Source organism: Malus sylvestris, chromosome 8 (assembly GCF_916048215.2).
Source record: "Malus sylvestris chromosome 8, drMalSylv7.2, whole genome shotgun sequence".
NCBI lineage: Eukaryota > Viridiplantae > Streptophyta > Magnoliopsida > Rosales > Rosaceae > Malus > Malus sylvestris.
The window spans coordinates 12,286,995-12,306,432 of record NC_062267.1 but is presented as its reverse complement, the minus strand read 5'-3'; the positions used below and the strand labels follow the sequence as shown (position 1 = coordinate 12,306,432).

General features: G+C 37.6%; 1 long non-coding RNA gene across 2 annotated transcripts; it reads right to left on the bottom strand.

Moving 5' to 3' along the window:
* Window positions 1-14,116: 14,116 nt before the first annotated feature.
* LOC126630977 (uncharacterized) lies at window positions 14,117-16,222 on the bottom strand. Of its 2 annotated transcripts, none has more exons than XR_007626180.1 (3): window positions 15,978-16,222; window positions 14,532-14,590; window positions 14,117-14,407 (listed from the first exon to the last, which is right to left on the bottom strand). It is a non-coding gene; the product is annotated as an uncharacterized LOC126630977 (long non-coding RNA). The 2 variants fall into 2 exon arrangements; XR_007626179.1 differs by having other exon boundaries at window positions 14,532-14,584.
* Window positions 16,223-19,438: the final 3,216 nt, after the last annotated feature.

Sequence of the window (19,438 nt, the reverse complement as noted above, 5' to 3'; positions counted from 1 at the left end):
TAGCATTTCCATAAGAATTTTGGTCCTTCCATATTCGCTTCTAAACACTTCGGAGAGTAGGCTTGGCAAACGGATTGTCGGATTGTGTTTAACAAGTGAACCAATAATCACCCGATTTGTTAACAGTGTTGTTGACCTGTTATCTTAACAAGTGAACCAATAATCATCCGATTTGTTAACAATGTCGTTTTGTGTACGGTTAACAGGGTCATGCAAAAATTGACATGCCTAATTGTATATATCTAGTAAAAAAAATATCCTATTTGGTTCTAACAGATGACCAGATAACGACCTGACATGTTAATAAATTCTTAATGGAGTAGAATAAGTTTGAAAACATCATGTTTGAGCGAGATCCGGGCTTATGTTCCACTGTCATTGCTGTTGGGAACAAGGATGTCATTTCTTGTGCCCTTTCCCCCACATACAGCACATCACCGGTTATTTCTTTGAAGTACATTGAAGTGATTTTTGGTGTTTACAGGAGACGACAACGTCATGACAGAAAATGAAATTGAGCACGAACTAGTTGCAGAGGCAGAAAATGCATGGGCTCAGCGCAAATGGTCAATCCAGCATGTTTTGTTTCCATCAATGAGGCTCTTTTTCAAGCCACCAAATTCTATGGCTACAAACGGAACATTTGTACGGGGATGCTACATTTCTTTACGAGCCAAAGACATACCTTAATTAATTACTCCAGGATTCTTCAGATTATTTCAGTACGCTGGGCTAGCTTGGTCACTCACCTTACGCTTAATCCTGCACAGGTAGCTTCACTGGAGAAACTATACCGGATTTTCGAAAGATGCTGACTCCATTCATCAGTGTAATGGCAGACGGCAGTACGCAGAAGGCTCTTGGCTCTGTAAAGATGTTGACGCCATTCATCGGTACAATTTTGGGATAACATACTAGTTAAGGGGCATTTTTTTTCTTCTATAAGGGGGGGGGGGGGTGTCTTACAATTAGTTAAAATCTGTAAAATTATTTGAGTTATGAAAGTGGCCTTCATTTTTCTAAATGCTAAAATGCCCGAGTTCAATCTGACGTCGGTATTCCAACAGTCCCGGAGTTCCTCCAGTGCCTTACAGAAATTAGAATGAAAATGCTTATCCGTGACCCTGGGTTGTGTGCATAGTTTGCGCATGACCCGAGTAGATAGTGTATTGACGACGTATCTTCATCATATTGACAGTGTAATGAGGATCATTATCCATACATATACTATCAATATGGCAGGGATACGTTGTTAATACAGGATCTACTCGGTTCATGCGCACAACCCAATTGCTTGGGAGAGCAAACCTCGGAATTAGAAAGTGTAACAGAAGGCATTAACAGGAGTCACATTTTTGTAAGAATGATGTTTGAATGAAGATCTAAAAAATGAACGGTTTGAATTATGAGAAAATATTTTGGAGCGAGCACAAACGCATGTCAGTGTCATATTTGACACTAACTAGCCTTTAGGATTGGGGGACACCAATTTTGAAACTCTTTCTTGTGGTTCTCATTTATAACTCTTTTCAAGGATTCGAACCATTTATATTTCAATTAATCACTAATAGATCATCTTTGCACAAAATTGGACAAATCCATAACCATTAAAATATTTATTATAGTGAAGAAAATTGACGAATGCCATTCTCCAAAAAAAAAAAAACAGACTTAAAACGACTATCATTTAATCCAACGGTCATATAATTTTGGATTTAGGTGATTTATGGCAGAAATGATCTTTGAATGAAGACTTAAAAAATAAACATTTGGATCGTTAAAATACGTTACAAAATTAGCGCTACTAAAATATGTCAAAAAATGTGTCCCTCGATCCTAATCTTACACACACACACACACACACACAAACACCAAGGTTTTTTTTGTATGCATATACGAGACTCTTGTTAGGGTCTATGAACAAAAAAGCTACATTATTTTTTCCGACCTTCTCCACCGAATACAAAAGAGTCCAACAAGGAATGCCATAACGAACTATTTGCATCTCTCTCTGTCTATTGCTTTTTTCTCGTGTGACTTTCTGCAGCAAGTTCGGCCATCGGATAAGCATCAGAAAATTCAGAAGAATTGTGACCTAATTTCGCTTTTGCTTCGCATACATATTAGATATGTGTGTTCAAGTTCTTGTCCACACACTTGCGCTACTCTTTCTAATTTTAGGTTTACATTTCTATTTCATTCGTTGAGATCGCAGCAAGTGCTTCAATCTTTGGCCCATAAATTAAATTGCATTGATGATTTGATGCTTACCATACAAAACTGTGTCCTCCTGCAGTTACCTAGCCCTGCCTTTGAAGCTATTGCTGTCCTACAGAAATCAATTCTTTAATTTATTTCATTGTAAACAAGTTCTTCCAATCTTATTTTGAAAGGGTTTTTTTTTTGTCAAATTATTTTGAAAGGTTGGCTCGCTTTTTTTTATACAAAGAAACAACAACAAAGCCTTATCCCATTAAGTGAGGTTGACTGTGTGAGTCCTAGAACGCAACTGCACTCGGTTTTGCGTCAAGTCTTCTATTAACTCTAGGTGCTCCATGTCTTTTTTTTAGAGTCTCTTTCCAACTCTTTCTCTCTCTGCTTATTTTGATGAAAAATAGAAAATTTGAGGACATATATATTTTCTTAAAAGATGAAGTGGGCAGGATGGAATGAAAATCCTAGTGCATTTGAGGACTGGTGTTTTCTTATTTTGATGAAAAATAGAAATTTTGAGGACGTATATATTTTCCTAAAATATTTAATTATGATTGTTTTACTTTAATTTATATTGAGAAAACTAAGATTTTTTTTTCAGGGAAAATTACAAATGGAAGTAAGATAACCAATTTCTGGGAACTATTTTGTTGCACCATTGCAATAAAATTCTTAGGGCTGGTTTGGTATTGCTGTGCTTTGAAAAAAAACTGCTGTGAGAATAAGCGGCTGTACTATGAGAATAAGCGGCTGTGAAATAAATCAGCAGAGTGTTTGGTAAACTTTTTTGTAAAAGTGCTTTTGGAAAAAAAAAAAAACAGTCTGATAGTGGGTCTTTTCATTAAAGGAGCACTGTAGCTCCGTGTGCTTTAAAAAAAAACTAGTTTTCCAAAGCTGCAAATAGCAGCTTCAGCTTTTTTCTTTGATTTCAGCTTATTCTCACAGCAGCTTCCAAAATAAGCCCTTTTTTTCAGTTTACCAAACACCTAAAACCCTCACAGCTTTTTTTCATATGTGCTTTTTTTTTAAGCACCTCACTCCCAAACCACCCCTTATTCCATCACTTACCCTAATGCACTGTGTGATTTAGGTTCAAGGAACAGATTGTTAATCGTACAATTCTGTATGGACGGTCCCGCACCAGAGCAGGAATGTTGTTTGAGTATGACGTCGCTTTTTTCTTTAATCTGAGAAAATATATAAACACATGAAACCAAGTTTACTGTAGAGAGAAAGAAGAAAAAGATTTTTGAACTTTAATCCTTTGAAAATATTGAAATTTTATTAAAATCTGGTGTTAGATAATATTGGTTTTAGTCATTTGATGTGTACTTCAATTCAAATCCATATTCTGTGTTTGTTTTAATATTTAATCTGTATAATATTAATCTCTTTAAATATTTAAATGTATTAATCTACACATTTTGATTTATTAATTTTGTTTAACTTCCTTCAGTTAACTCCACCTGTGTAAGGTAGTCGACAGCCGGCACTCCTCGATTACGTCGAATCCTTATGAAAATGAATCCATAACGAAATCGTGCTAAAGCTAGGGCGTCACCCGTAAGTGGCGCGCTGTGTGGCCCGAGCACAGTGATAAGTGAGCAAGGATCGTTGTATCTTCATCGGTACCCGGATGCAATGTTAAATGAGCAAGGGGGCCATAGAAACTTCTTTACGAACGACTCCACTCAAAGTTGTTTGGGAGCATATGCTCCTATCAACTTTACACAGGACATACAAAAGAAGTACTTTGATCCTATTGGACGGGGGATGGTGAAGAAGCTAGGACAGAAGGGTAAAGTTCAAGATAGTAGAATGCATTTAGGAACGTGGAATATAGGAACCTTAACGGGAAAATCTATAGAAGTAGTAGAAGTTATGGTGAGGAGAAGGATAAATATTATATACCTATAAGAAACTAAGTGGGTTGGTCTTAAAGCAAATGATCTAGAAAACTCAGGGTTTAAACTTTGGTATTCGGGCACAAATAGAACGAGAAACGGTGTTGGCATCATCGTGGACAAGACCTTGACACAAGATGTTGTAGATGTCAAGAGGGTAGGAGATAGAATCATGGCAATCAAGATTGTAATAGGACAAGAACTCATCAATGTGATTAGTGCGTACGCACCTCAAGTAGGGTTGGATACGAGTTCGAAGGAGAAATTTTGGGAAGACCTTGGAGACTTGGTGCAAGGAATTGCCCAGACGGATAAGTTATTTATAGGAGGAGATTTAAATGGACATGTGGGCAGGGAGACATGCAACTATGGAGGTTTTCATGGTGGCCATGGTTTTGGAGAGAGAAACGAGGATGGGGAAGCTATCTTGGATTTTGCAATGACATATGATCTCTTCTTAGCCAACACCTTCTTTAAGAAGAGAGAAAAACATGTGATCACCTACAAGAGTGGATCGTCAAAAACACAAATAGATTTTCTTCTAATGAGGAAAGGGGATCGTATAACTTGTAAGGATTGCAAAGTTATACCAGAAGAGAGCTTGGCTAATCAACATCGCTTGTTGGTGATGGATGTACATATCAAAAGAGTGAGAAAAAAGAACAAGACTTGGAAGTGCCCAAGGACTAGATGGTGGAATCTAAAAGGAGAAAAACAAGCCATTTTCAAAGAGAAAGTAATCACCCAGTGTGTGTGGGATAGAGAGGGCGAAGCTAGCCAAAGGTGGGATTCCATGGCTAGTTGTATCCGAAAAGTAGCAAAAGAGGTATTAGGATAGTCCAAGGGCTTTGCTCCACACCAAAAGGAATCTTGGTGGTGGAATGAGGAGGTACAAACAAAGGTGAAGGCTAAAAAGGAATGTTGTAAAGCCTTATATAAGGACAGGACCGATGAAAATGGTGAAAGGTATAGAAGAGCAAAGCAAGATGCGAAGAAAGTTGTGAGAGAAGCTAAGTTAGCAGCTTATGACGATATGTATAAGCGACTAGATACCAAAGAAGGAGAGTTGGATATCTATAAACTAGCTAGAGTAAGGGAAAAGAAGACAAGAGACCTAAACCAAGTGAGGTGCATCAAAGATGAGGATGGAAATGTTCTTGCTATAGAGAACGCGGTCAAAGACAGATGGAGATGTTATTTTCATAATCTTTTCAATGAAGGACATGAAATAAGTACTTCTTTAGGGGAGTTGAGTAACTCAGAAGAGTGTAGAAACTGCTCCTTTTATCGTTAAATCAGGAAGGAAGAAGTGGTTGTAGCTTTAAAGAAGATGAAGCATAGAATAGCAGTGGGCCTAGACGATATACCGATCGAAGTGTGGAAAATCTTAGGAAAGACAGGTATAGCATGGCTCACTGACCTTTTAAATAGGATTTTGAAAACGAAGAAGATGCCAAATAAGTGGCGAAAGAGCACTTTGGTGCCTATCTACAAGAATAAGGGCGACGTACAAAATTGCATGAACTATAGGGGTATTAAGCTAATGAGTCATACAATAAAGCTCTGGGAGAGAGTCATTGAGCATAGATTGAGGCAAGAGACACGGGTTTCAGACAACCAATTCGGGTTCATGCCAGGGCGCTCAACCATGGAGGCAATCTATCTCTTACGAAGATTGATGGAAAGATATAGAGATGGGAAAAAGGATTTACACATGGTCTTTATAGATTTGGAAAAAACGTATGATAGGGTCCCAATAGACATTCTTTGGAGGATTTTAGAGAAGAAATGAGTACAAGTAGCATATATATAAACTATAAAGGATATGTATGAAGAAGCAAAAACTGCCGTAAGAACTCATGAAAGACAAACCGAAAGCTTCCCCATAACTGTAGGATTACATCAAGGCTCATCCTTAAGTCCTTACCTTTTTGCGTTGGTAATGGATGAGTTAACATGATATATTCAAGATAATATTCCTTGGTGTATGCTTTTCGCAGATGATATAGTGTTGATAGATGAAACTCAGGAAGGGGTAAATGCGAAGCTTAACCTTTGGAGAGAAGTGTTGGAATCTAAAGGTCTTCGCCTAAGCCGATAAAAGACAGAATATATGGAGTGCAAGTTCAGTGCAAATGGAGGCCAAAATGAGTTAGGGGTGAGGATCGGAGATCAAGAAATACCAAAGAGCGATCGTTTTCGCTACTTAGGATCTATCTTGCAAAAGAACGGAGAATTAGATGGAGATCTCAACCATAGAATACAAGCTGGATGGATGAAGTGGAAGAGTACATCCGGCGTGTTGTGTGACCACCGTATGCCACTGAAGCTTAAGGAAAAATTTTATAGGATGGCAATAAGGTCGGTGATGTTGTATGGCACAGAATGTTAGGCGGTGAAGTATCAACAAGTACACAAAATGGGTGTAGCGGAGATGAGGATGCTTCGTTGGATGTGTGGGCACACGAGAAAGGATAAGATTAGGAATGAGGATATCCGAGGTAAAGTAGGAGTAGCCAAAATTGTAGAAAAGCTGAGAGAAAATCGGTTACGGTGGTTTGGACATGTGCAAAGAAGGCCTACTGACGTTCCGGTTAGAAGATACGACTACGGGACAAAGGTTCAGGGCCGAAGGGTTAGAGGAAGACCTAGGAAAACTTTGGAAGAGACTCTAAAAAAAAGACTTAGAGTACTTGGATCTAACGGAGGACATGACACATGATCGAGCATAATGGCGTTCTTAGATTCATATAGCCAACCCCACTCAATGAAGAAGGTTTTGGTGTATTTAATACAATACGTTGAAATGAAGCAAAGCTTATTTATTGATATCTCCAATAAGTTACAAATAGGTACATATACATGAGTCAAAATAAACAAACAAGAGGGAGCCTTCACAAAGGTTGCTTAGGAGAAGTCTCAGCAGTCGGTAGAGCCCCAGAAAGAGAAGGCACCGAAGGGGGATCATTCGGAGCCTCAGTACTGGACAGAACCCTAGAAGGAGGAGGCATCAGAGGTTGATCATTTGGAGCTTCATTACGCGGTACAGCCCTAGAAGACGAAGGCAATAAATGTCTTTGGAACAAACCCACAAACCGTTGATGATCAAGTAAAACCTGACCATCAGATTCCTTCATCTGGTCAAGCTTCCTCTTTATGTTTGTAGCATAGTCATGTGCGAGCCGGTGCAAGTGTTTATTCTCATGCTTGAGCCCTCTAATCTCCTGTTTGAGACTCATCACTTCAGCCGCCAATGATTCAACTTGGCGGGTTCGAGCAAATAGGCGTTAGGCCATATTAAACACAGAACCTACACACTGAACACTCAGAGCCAAAGAATCCTTAACAGCCAACTCATCAGACCGTTTGGAAAGTAGTCTGTTATCTTTGGGAGTGAGAAGGTTCCTGGCCACCACCGCAGCAGTCATATCATTCTTAATCACGGGACCCCTAACGGTAAGAGGACCAGTAGGGGATAAGAAGGATGGGCGCCATATGTTGTCTGGAGAAGGCGTGGCTGCCTCTTCAACAAGGTTCAAATCAAAACGATGGTCGGAGGGGCCAGACATTTTCAAAGGTGTTGAAGAGAGAAGAGGTTGGACAAATCAAGATTTTAGAAGTGCAAGAAGAGAGCTTCTACTGGTAGATATTCAAGTGTGCTTTGGAACTTAATGTCAACCTCTATAAAAATCTGCACTCGACGGAACTCCAGATTTCGAAGAGGCGTCTGCCTAGAAATTGAAGAGGCATTTGCTTTCTCAAAAGCTGGGCTGCTCAGAGACCACGAGGGCCGATCTCAGAAATCGAAGAGGCACCAGCTTTTTTCAGCCTTGTCAGCATCACATGCACACTCAGCTTTGCTGAAATTACGGGCATTCTATTGAAGATTTCTGGTGAAGTAGAAAGCACGTGAATCTTACTGTTCAATCATCCACTTTCCACATGCACCATCAGCTCATGGGTACCACAGATAACTTTGTCAAAGATCTCTGACAAAGTTTAGACACGTGAAGCTTCCAGCTCCCACTACATCGCTATGACCAAGAAGGGTTAAAAAATAGCAAAGAAACAGCACTAATAAAGTTTAGACACATAAATTTTGAAGGTCTAGCTACCATATTATTACCCACAAGGGTAAAGGAACAACACCATTGCTGGATAATTGGAAAGTCCCTGTGTGTCAACCTCTGTGCTCCGTGGCAAGGTAGACTAGCAAACATGCCCAACCTTTACTCACATTCGAGAAAACACTCCCAACAAGATTGCTTGCTCCAAAATCAAAGAGACACCGCCCTCCGAATCTCGAGAGCCAGACTCCCAACATGATTACTTTCTCAAAAATCGAAGAGACACCGCTCTCCGAATCTCGAAAGCCAGACTCCCAGCAGGATTACTTTCTCAAAAATCGAAGATGCACCGTTCTCCGAATCTCGAGAGCCAGATCCCCGACAGGATTGCTTGTTCGAAAACCAAAGAGGCACCGCTTTCTCAACTTCGAGAGCCAGATTTCCTTGGATAAAACTTGTCTGTAATCTTCACACGCAACATCAGCTTTCCAGATACCACATACCATTTTTTCAAAGTGCTCTAATACACGTGAAGCTGCCAACTCCCACTACCGTGCTATGACCAAGCAGGGTAACGGAATAACATTACTACTTGTTAGGGAGACTCCTATATATGTCGACCTCCATCCTCAACGGACAGGCAGACCTGCAAAAATGCTCAACCCTTCCTCATATCGGAGAGGGCACTCCCAACGAAGCTTCTCGAAATACTCAGCTTTCTTTCCCCCCGACAATACCTCTGCAAACAAGCTACACCAGAGCAAGAATATCTCATATTATCAAGGTTAAAAGCAAGAGTATCCCATATCATGTTTTTTCCCTGTCTTTTCCTTTGGCCTTGTTCTTACCTGCAAAACAATGAGAAAGAGAGCAATCGGTCAGCACTTGGAATCAAGCTTCCAGTCAAGAACTGACTACCTGGAACCCCTTACCTGATTACTTACCTGGCATTGCTCTCGAGTACTCATCTTCAACATCTTATGCTTCCAGAGAAGATGCCACATCTGCCTGAGGAACAGATAGGGAAAGTGAGAAGGATACAAGGAAGCATGCGGAGACAAGCGTAACAGAACACGTGCTGATACATCCACTACTTTGTCAACAGCAAAAGTATCTCATATCAGTAGGGTCGAACGTACTCTAGATTTGATAGACTTGTTTTGACCCTCAAATTCTTCAGTCGGCCTTATACTCTGGAGGAAACCAGAAAACCCTCCAGCCTAGTTCAAGAATAAGCCTGTGGAAAGTTACTTCTTCAAAAGCAAAAGTATCTCATATCATCTATTCTCCTTTTTCTTCTCTTTATCCTTCATGCTACCTGCAAGATAGGAAGAATGAGAACAATCAGCCGGAACTCGAAATCAAACTTCTGATCTGGGACTGATTGCTTGGAGCTCTGATTGCTTACCTTGTCTGTCACCTCTTTCAGCAGATCCCCTAGCTCGGCGACTTGGGGGACTCCTACTATATGGTTTGTATCGCGCTTGACCAAGCCTGAAACTACAAGTAAGCTTCAAGTGAAATTGATACATTACCTTGTGCATCTCCACCAATTAAAGATACCATCCCTAGATGGAAGAAGAGTACTTCCAGAGAAGATGTCAAATCTACCTATGAGACAGATAAGGCAAGTGAAGATGATACCACACTTCGGTACTTAGAAGTTTCATGAGTACGAGATCATTCTCCCACAATATTTCCTAATGTCATTTGTACTAAATCATTCACTTGTACTTACTAAATGAGAGCTTGAACCTATGTACTTGTGTAAACCCTTCACAATTAATGAGAACTCCTATACTCCATGGACGTAGCCAATCTGGGTGAACCACGTACATCTTGTGTTTGTTTTCCTGTCTCTATCCATTTACATACTTATCCACACTAATGACCAGAGCAATCTAGCGAATATCACAAACTTAATACTTTCTGTTATACCAAAGTCCTCACTGATTTTGTGCATCAACAATCCTTAAGTCCTTACCTTTTTGCGTTGGTAATGGATGAGTTAACATGACATATTCAAGATGATATTCCTTGGTGTATGCTTTTCGCAAACGATATAGTGTTGATAGATGAAACTCAGGAGGGGTAAATTCGAAGCTTAACCTTTGGAGAGAAGTGTTGGAATCTAAAGGTCTTCGCCTAAGCCGATCAAAGACAGAATATATGGAGTGCAAGTTCAGTGCAAATGGATGCCAAAATGAGTAAGGGGTGAGGATCGGAGATCAGGAAATACCAAAGAGCGACCGTTTTCGCTACCTATGATCTATCTTGCAAAAGAACGGAGAATTAGATGGAGATCTCAACTATAGAATACAAGTTGGATGGATGAAGTAGAGTGCATCCGGCGTGTTGTGTGACCGTCGTAGGCCACATAAGCTTAAGGGAAAATTTTATAGGACGGCAATAAGGCTAGCGATGCTGTATGGCACAGAATGTTGGGCGGTAAACCATCAACACGTACATAGAATGGGGTTGGACATGTGCAAAGAAGGCCTACTGAAGCTCCGGTTCGAAGATGTGACTAGGGGATAGAGGTTCAGGGCCGAAGGGGTAGAGGAAGACCTAGGAAAACTTTGGAAGAGACCCTAAGAAAAGACTTAGAGTACTTGGATCTAACGGAGGACATGACACAAAACCGAGCGCAATGGCGTTCTAGGATTCATATAGCCGACCCCACTTAGTGGGAAAATGCTTTGTTGTTGTTGTTGTTGTTGTTGTTGTTGTTGTTGTTTAACTTCCTTCAGTTATATCCTTATAAATATACCTAAATGAGAAAACCTTCAATAAAGAAAATAGTGACACATAAGAAGCATATTTGAATTCATTAGTGTACCAAAAATACATTAAAATGAATTGATGTACCTAAATGTTTGTTCCAAAATATATTATAATGACTTGAAACACTTAAATGTATGTACCAAAATGTATGTATTAAAATGTATTATATTGAAGTTATGTACCTAAATGTATGTACCCAATGAAAATATCAAAAAATAATAAATGACTTTTTTTTATCAAAATACATTATATAATTTACCTAAATTTTCATAACAATATATAATGATGAATGAAATGAAAATTAAGATTAAATGAAGTTAATACCTTAATATTAGGAAGAAAAAGAGAAATAAAATAAGTCTTCTAAAAAAAGGGACATATTCTTTGCTTTGTTTGACTTTTACAATAGCACTTGACCATATGTTGATGATCCTTACGTATGTCAAATAATCCACATTAATTTTAATTAACCTCTCTACCTCATGTTTGTGGTCTATGGACCCCTTCCCTTCATGTTTTTGTGTCCCACATTTTTTTTTCTCAATCGAGATATTTGAATCCATAAGATCATAACCAATTGCTGATCTGCATCAAATTTAGATGGATTGTTGTGATTCTGCTACATGATCGAGCAGAATACATTATCAATAGGGTATTCTTTTGCCTTGAAAATTTTGTTTTGCTATTGTTGATTTGAATAGCATATTGATAATTTAACAACTAATATATTATATTGTTGGTTCGACCGTCATGAATATATAATAAATCTTATCAGTGGTTTGTAAACCATATATATACCATCAATGCAAAAGAAATTACGACTAGAATGTTATCTTGTTTAAAAGTGCTTTTAAAATGACTAAAAATGTTTTTTGAATCAATCTTTAGTAAAAATGTAAGTGAATTCTGAAAAGAAAAAAACACTTGAAGCTTCCTACAAGAAGCACAAAGTAATGCTTTTGGCAGGTTGCATTTTAAGCTTTTGGAACCCAAAAAATATTTTCTTTAAAAACCTTTCAGTCATTTTAAAAGCACTTCCACACAAATCTTGTATTATTAAGTTGCTTATGTAGGAAGTACTTCTACTGATCATAAGTGTTAACAAATCAAATGAAAGTTAAGTACAAACGCTGATTTTTATTCATTTTGCAAAAACAATTACATTATGAAAAGTCTACATCTTATCAAGACTTAATTCCTACATAGTTATATGCATTTATAAAATACCTCATCATGGAACAAATAGGAAAATAATAATACCAAATAGGAATGCAATTATAAAAAATATTAAAACAACCCTAACATAAAAGTAAGCCAAATTTTTAACTTGCTAACTTTCCCAACTAGTGTTAGAAAGTGTTTATTATAAACATACAGAAACTTTTGTAAAAATTTAAGTAGTTCATGAAAAAGCAATTGAAAGTATTTCTTGAAGAAGCACATATATATAACAAGTGCTCTCTAGAAAATGATTCGACGACCTAGAGGCATTTTAAATTTCTTTTGTCAAACGTAGCCAAAAGTGCTATTAATTGTCAGAAAACACTTTTAATCTTCCAAAAGCAATCCCGAAAAAGATCCTTAGTTAGTTTATAGATCAAGAGTTTTTTTTTTTCCTTTCATAGAACTATATTTACATTAAGGCATGAGGGATTTGGGCTAGACCACATAATGAGCTAATTGTAACAATTTGGTATAGTCATGCTAATCGAACCTAGGACATCTCACTTAAAGTTGAGAAGAAAATCACTAGCCATAGTGCTAGTAGTAGTTTAATGTCAAAAGTTAAGGGAACCTTTGGAAGTATCTATTGAAAGGGAGATATGCTACATAATGTGCCAGTTATAGTTAATTAAGTATTGAACTCGCCTCAAATGAGCTGTAAATCGGCTCAAAACAGTTCGAGCTTGCATCAAGTTCAGCTCGTGTTTGGCTCGTCAAAGAATCAAGCCAAGTCTAGTTCGGCTCGATTAAGAGACAAGTCAAGCTTGATCATTGGTGTGTTCGGCTAGTAAAGCTCGTGAGTAGCCCAAATATTTTTATGAGATCGGTCAAGGAAGGCTTGAGCTCGGCTCGATATTCAAGCTTAAGAAATAAAAAAATTTAGTAAATAATAATAAAATAAAGGGAGCTTTATATATAGAGACAAAAAATTTCACTATATTTCAATAAACTCTACTAGTTTTTAAACATGTCAAGGAAAAACAAAAACATAAAAACAACAAAAGCCCAACTCAAAAACATGAAAATAATATTTTAAAATACTAATCATACCTTAAGGCTTTAAAGTTATTAATAAACTTATTCTTCACAACTCCAACAAAAATTAATATGTGTCATAATCTAAACCCATCCTCGACCATTTTTACGGAATCAGTTCAACTCATCCTTGACCATTTTTGCAGAATCAGTTCAACCGGTCATCGACCATTTATGCAGAATCAGTTCAAACCGTCTTCGATCATTTTTGCAAAACCAATTCAACCGATCTTCAACCATTTATGCAGAATTAGTTCAAACCGTCTTCGATCATTTTTGCAGAATCAGTTCAACCCGTCTTCGACCATTTTTGCAGAATTTGTTCAACCCGTCATCCGACCATTTTTGCAGAATCAATTCAATCTGTTTTCGACCATTTTTGCAGATCAGTTCTTCGTCCTCGACCATTTTTGCATAATCAGTTCAACCAGTCCTCGATCATTTATAGAGAATCAGTTCAACCCGTCATCGACTATTTTTGCAGAATCAATTCAACCCGTTAAACATGTCCTCGACCATTTTTGTAGAATCAGTTCAACCCGACTTCGACCATTTTTTGCAGAATCAGTTCAACCCATTCGCGATCATTTTTGCAGAATCAGTTTCAAATAATTTGACCCTAGTAAAAGTTAACTCAATAACACAGCTGTTATAATTTAGGTAAATAGTGAACAAAGTGAGATCCGTAAATCCAAAGTAGAAGTCTCGTTCCATCATAAAAACCTTACAAAAAGAACAATAAATGCTATCTTAAATTTTTCAGTACTATGAACAACAAAAATGAATAGGAGGAAGTTACAAAAATCAGTCATTTTTCCATTAAGTTGTAAAAAAATAATAATATTGTTTGGTTTGTTTTACCAGGTCAGAGCAGGTGACAAAGAAATGTACTTAAATGAGTTTGCAATATTCATAAGCAAACATACTTTGCATCCATCAAGGGACAAAAACATTTCAATTTTTTTAATATTTCGTATTCTAATTGGCAGAGCAATATAGGATTACACTTGAATACAAAGCCAATGACCTTGGAGACGATGGTGATTTTGCGCTCATGCAAATTGGAATCCTATATATATTGCTATACTGCTATGCAAATGTTAATCTCGCGCTCATGCTCGAGGATGATAGTAATTTCCAGATCAGTTTTCACCGAAGCTTGTTAGTTCAACTTTCTCTCTGTAATCGAACAAACAACAACAAATCGGCAACAAAAAAACCTCCATGATTCAGAGAAAATCAACCAAAAATTTAAAAATTTCATATCAAAACCTGCAGTGAGCTTCAAAATCGCAAAACTTACCGTAGCGATCAAATTTGGAGAACGTGAAGAGTAGGAGAACGTCTTTGGAGTTCCTGAAACTGATTTGGAGAGGGACTTGAGTTAATTTGGAGAGAAGACGGTGAGGATGGAAGAATTAAGGTTGAGATAGCGATGAAGGAAAATCAGGTCAATTTTTTTAAGGGAGCAACAGATGAATTGAGATATAAGTGTGAAAAGATTTTACCACCGTAAAACGGTATTTTTTCGTGAGTTAAACTCCCCATAAAAAAGCCAATAATGTCATCTTCCACATTTAATAACTTGTCTCTTTTTGAAATGTTTAAAAAATGTTAGGGTAATTAAGCATAAAAAATGTACCCTATGTGTAATTTTTCCTAAAATAAACATGTCTTCAACTATTCATTATTGTTTTGTATAGATAATAATAATTGTTTTATTGTATTTCTGGTATAATACGTTTTAGTATCCAAGTCCAACTAATTCATTATTGTTTTATTGTATTTCTGGTATAATACGTGAATAGTAGAACAATACAGATGCCGTCTTATAAGAATCAACAATCCCAGGGAAAGTAACCCAGTCAGTTCTTCCGTTCCATAATCTTGACATCACATAAATCCCAAATGAAGTCATAGGTTAAACTCGAACAAAATGGAAAGGCATGCAACTGCACCAGGCCATGTTTCCAAATTCACAAACAAATTAAACTCAACTGAGATGAAAATATATCAAACAGCATTAACACACACTAAGGAACAAGCTATCTCTCCAGAAATACTGGAATAAAACAGGAAATTTAAAAGTCATGAGGCACAGGAAAGGACTTATTGTTAAATGGGTTATCGAAAACCAGTTAATGCTCACAAAATCTACCGCGCAAGCAAATAGAAGAACGTTCTTATCAATGTGCAACAACACTTGTATAAACTGATTTCCAGATACAAATACTGATACGATACAAGCATTGGGAAATTCCTACCAGTTATGAATTAAACTAACAAAAGCATGTCCTACATCGAAACACGAACAATAAATCCAACTAACGACTTAAACACTAATGTATAAGACTAGCTAGACTGATCAAAGATATATTATAGTTCATATCAATACGGAAATGATGCGGATGAACCCAACTTCGACACTTGATCCTAAATCCAACCCCCAAAATCAACAGGAGAAAAACAAAATCAAAGAATTGTATTCATTGTTCAAACTTGTTATCAAGTTATCTGTATCAAACTTGTTCTGACTCCACGATGGTTTTCAATAATGTACTCCTTAGAGGACTTTCATCATACAGTTGGTGGCCATGAGAACAAAGTCCCCTGAACTAATAATCTGACACCATTTTAGGAATACCCAGAAGCTAATTTGTTCAATTTCGTTACTAATTCCATGTTTTATGCGATAAATTAAATCCAGCAAACTAACAGCACAAAAGAAATTGAAAATAAAAGGACACACCTAGATCTTGTAGAAGCAGAAATGCCAGGAGAGAATCGAGGTTGTGGGACTGGGACCTGGGTTCTCTGGGTCCTGGGAATTGGGATGTCGTCGAGGTCGGAGGATGGGTGGATGGGTTGTGTTGGTCGCGGCGGCGGTGATGGGCTGGGTTCTCTGGGATGTCGTCGGAGTCGAGGGAGTTGAGGGAGTTGAGGGAGTGACGGATGGTGGAGAGGTGGGAGTGAGTGAGGTGAGAGTCTGTGAGAGTGTGAGACTAGGGTACAAACTAACGGTTCAGATTGAATGATAAGTTATCATTCAATCTCGACCGTTGATTATAATTAGAAACGGGTCGGTCCGTGGCCCGTTTTTCTAGGGTTTAGGAATTGGCCCGTTCCGTAAATGACATGGACTCGGCCTGGCCCGCCCCGTTTATTTTCTAAAACATTTGGAACCGGTCCGTACCTGCCCCGACCCGCGGTTCCTCTACCCGTTTGCCCACCCCTACATGTAACCATGTTTCATACCTGAGTTTGTAAAGATTTAAATTTATATATTAACAAGTATTTCTGGATTTAAAGATGGATTTTTTCTAATTTCTTCCATGGGAGCATGAAAATAGCAAAATAATTATAAAGGATAAAAAAAACCCTTATTTTCCTAAACATCTTAATACTTAGGGGTGAAAAAAATTCCCAAAAATTCCAAACCAAACCGAAAAAATACCGATCCCAAATCGATTTTCCCAAAATTTTCGGTATGCTATCCCGAAAAAATACCAAAATTTCGGTATGGGAATCGGGATTGTATTCCCAATATTTTGGTATTCCCATACCGAACCAAAAATATATATTTTTAATTATATATATACATAGGAAGCCCTTAAGGGAAGGGATCCCCATTTTTCAAAAAAAAAATAGAGACACCCTCTTGACCGTTAGATTTAGCTTTAATGAAATTTTGTGGCCTCTAATTTAATCTCAACCATAGAATTTCATTAAATCCAAATCTAACTGTCAATAGAGTGTCCCCATTTTTTTTTTAAAATGAAGATCTCTTTCTTTAAGGGGCCTGTATATATATATACACACACACAGATAATAATATATATTATTTTTTAATTATAGTTAGAGTTAATTTGAATCATTGGATTGTTTCAAATTAATCTATGTCATGCATTCCTTGTTAGGCTTTCTCCCTATCGAGGACTCGAGTGTCATTTCGAACTTTCAATTTCATTTCTCTTCAGTCTCTCATCTCAGCGCCTCAGCCACTGAGAGAGCCCTCTCCTCCTCTTCTCTGTCTCAAATCCAACTCCGGCCAGCCAGTCACCGACCCACCACCACACGGATCATCCATCGTTGTCTTTCTCCGACGGTGGACCATTCCTTCATGACATAGAGCCACAGCCACCATCGGTATCTCTCTTGCAATTCTCTCTATCGCGACCCTCTCTCACGATTCTCTCTCTCAAGAGTCTCTGACTTTCTCACGCGATTCTCTTTCTCAGATTCAGACATAGGTAAATAAATATGGGAATTAATTTAGGGTTTGAAATTTAATTTAGGGTTTGTGAAATTTAATTTACGAATTCTAGATTAGGGTTTGTAATTTTAGGGTTTTTGAAATTTAATTTTCGAAGTCTAGATTAGGGTTTGTTTGGTTTCACATATTCTATTTAATTGATCTAATGGTTCTTGGGTTTTTGCAGATTGGTGAAGGTCCCTCTTTTGCTTTGCTTCTGCAACTTTTGTGCTGGAGTTTTATTTACCAACAGGTAAATTTCTCAGATGAGTTTTATTTACCAAATGCTTGAAACCCCATGATTAGTTGGCAATGAAGAAATTGTTTACAACTGTTCTTTTAACTTAAGTTAGATGTTTGTTCTTTTAACCTAGTCCTAATATATTTTGTACATTGCTTGGGATAAAGTAATCAGAAACTTATGGATTAGAACTGTTTGCGTGGGATAAAATAATCAAGAACTTATATATTCTGTTCTTTTAACTTAAGTTTGATGTCTGTTCTTATTTAGAACTTATGGATTAGAACTATTTGCGTGGGATAAAGTAATCAGGAAACATTGACATAGGCATATGGATTAGAATTGTTTGTCTCCCACATTTGTGATGCCAACAGGCTAGACTAGAAAAGAGTGACCTGAACTTTTAGAATGTTGTACAAGATGTTGGCAGAGTTGTCAAATACTGTATGGTTTGTACTTATTGTTCCTTGTGAACCTTCTGTATTTAAGCCTCTTGAGTTATAAGTGGTTGCTTGTCAACAAACGTTTAAAATTTGAAGTCTATGGGTCAATTGTGTTGGGGATGGAATAAGACTACACTAATACAATGAAGTTGTCATTCCTCTAGCAGGTGGTGCTTTGCTGCTTTCACAATCCTTACAAAGTTGCATTTCATGTGGCATATTCCATTTCAGAACAATTATTTTCTTTAATTGGGTCATCCTATATGTTATGTCAGTTCCTGTTTTCTTTGATTGGGTCTTCTAGTAAGTGGCGCTTTGCTGCTATTCTGCACCGTCGAAAAGCCCAAAAATATTTTGGGATTCCCGATTGTCTCGAAATATCGAAACTATTTCGGGATTCCTGAAAATTGGGATTTCCGAAAATTTGGTTTGGGATCTCTTGAAATTGAGAATACCGAAAATTTTGGATTGGAAATCGGGACTAAGGTTTTGGTTTGGTATCCCATACCGAACCACCCCTACTAATACTTCAACAATTTCAGCTTTTATTGGTTTGCAGGAACAAGTACTAAAACACAATCTATGAAAGGGTAAAAAGGAAGAAACTTTGGGGTTAATTTTCTGTTCCTACATTTTCTCACCAACCAAACACGACCAGCAAGAAACGGGAACCCCATTAACCCAATCCAAGAAACTACTAATAAAGCTTAAAAAAGTCAGTGAAAGAGAAAAGCATGGAACTTACAGATCTGAGCTGAAGAAGAAGAATGGCATATCTCAGTTGCTATTGAACTGCTTGAAGTTTTGAAGAAAACCTAGATGGCTTTCGGCTTTTGCTGTAATAAAGTGTGGATTATATGGTTGGATCTAGGAGTGGGCAAATGGGTACAGGAACCGCGGGTCGGAACGGGTAATTAAGGTTCGGGATGGGTCTGGGCCGGTTTCAATTGTTTAATAGGGAAACAGGACGGACCGGGTCGGGTCTTTGATATTTTAGGGGCAAGCTGGGTCCAGAAGTATAGAAAAACGGGGCCCAAACCGGCCCGTTTTTAGACCAAATGGACATACGAGATTGAAAAGGAACCTAACATCCAATCTTCACCGTTGATTTTAGGGAGTTTTAACAAAAAGCCTACGGTACTATTTATTCTAACGAAAAATCACATTTTTACACTAAAATATCAAATCTGATACTATTTACTTTACCCGTTATTTTATTCTTATCGTTAAAACTCAAATTTTCAAGTATTTTCATTAGTTTTCTTTGATTTTAC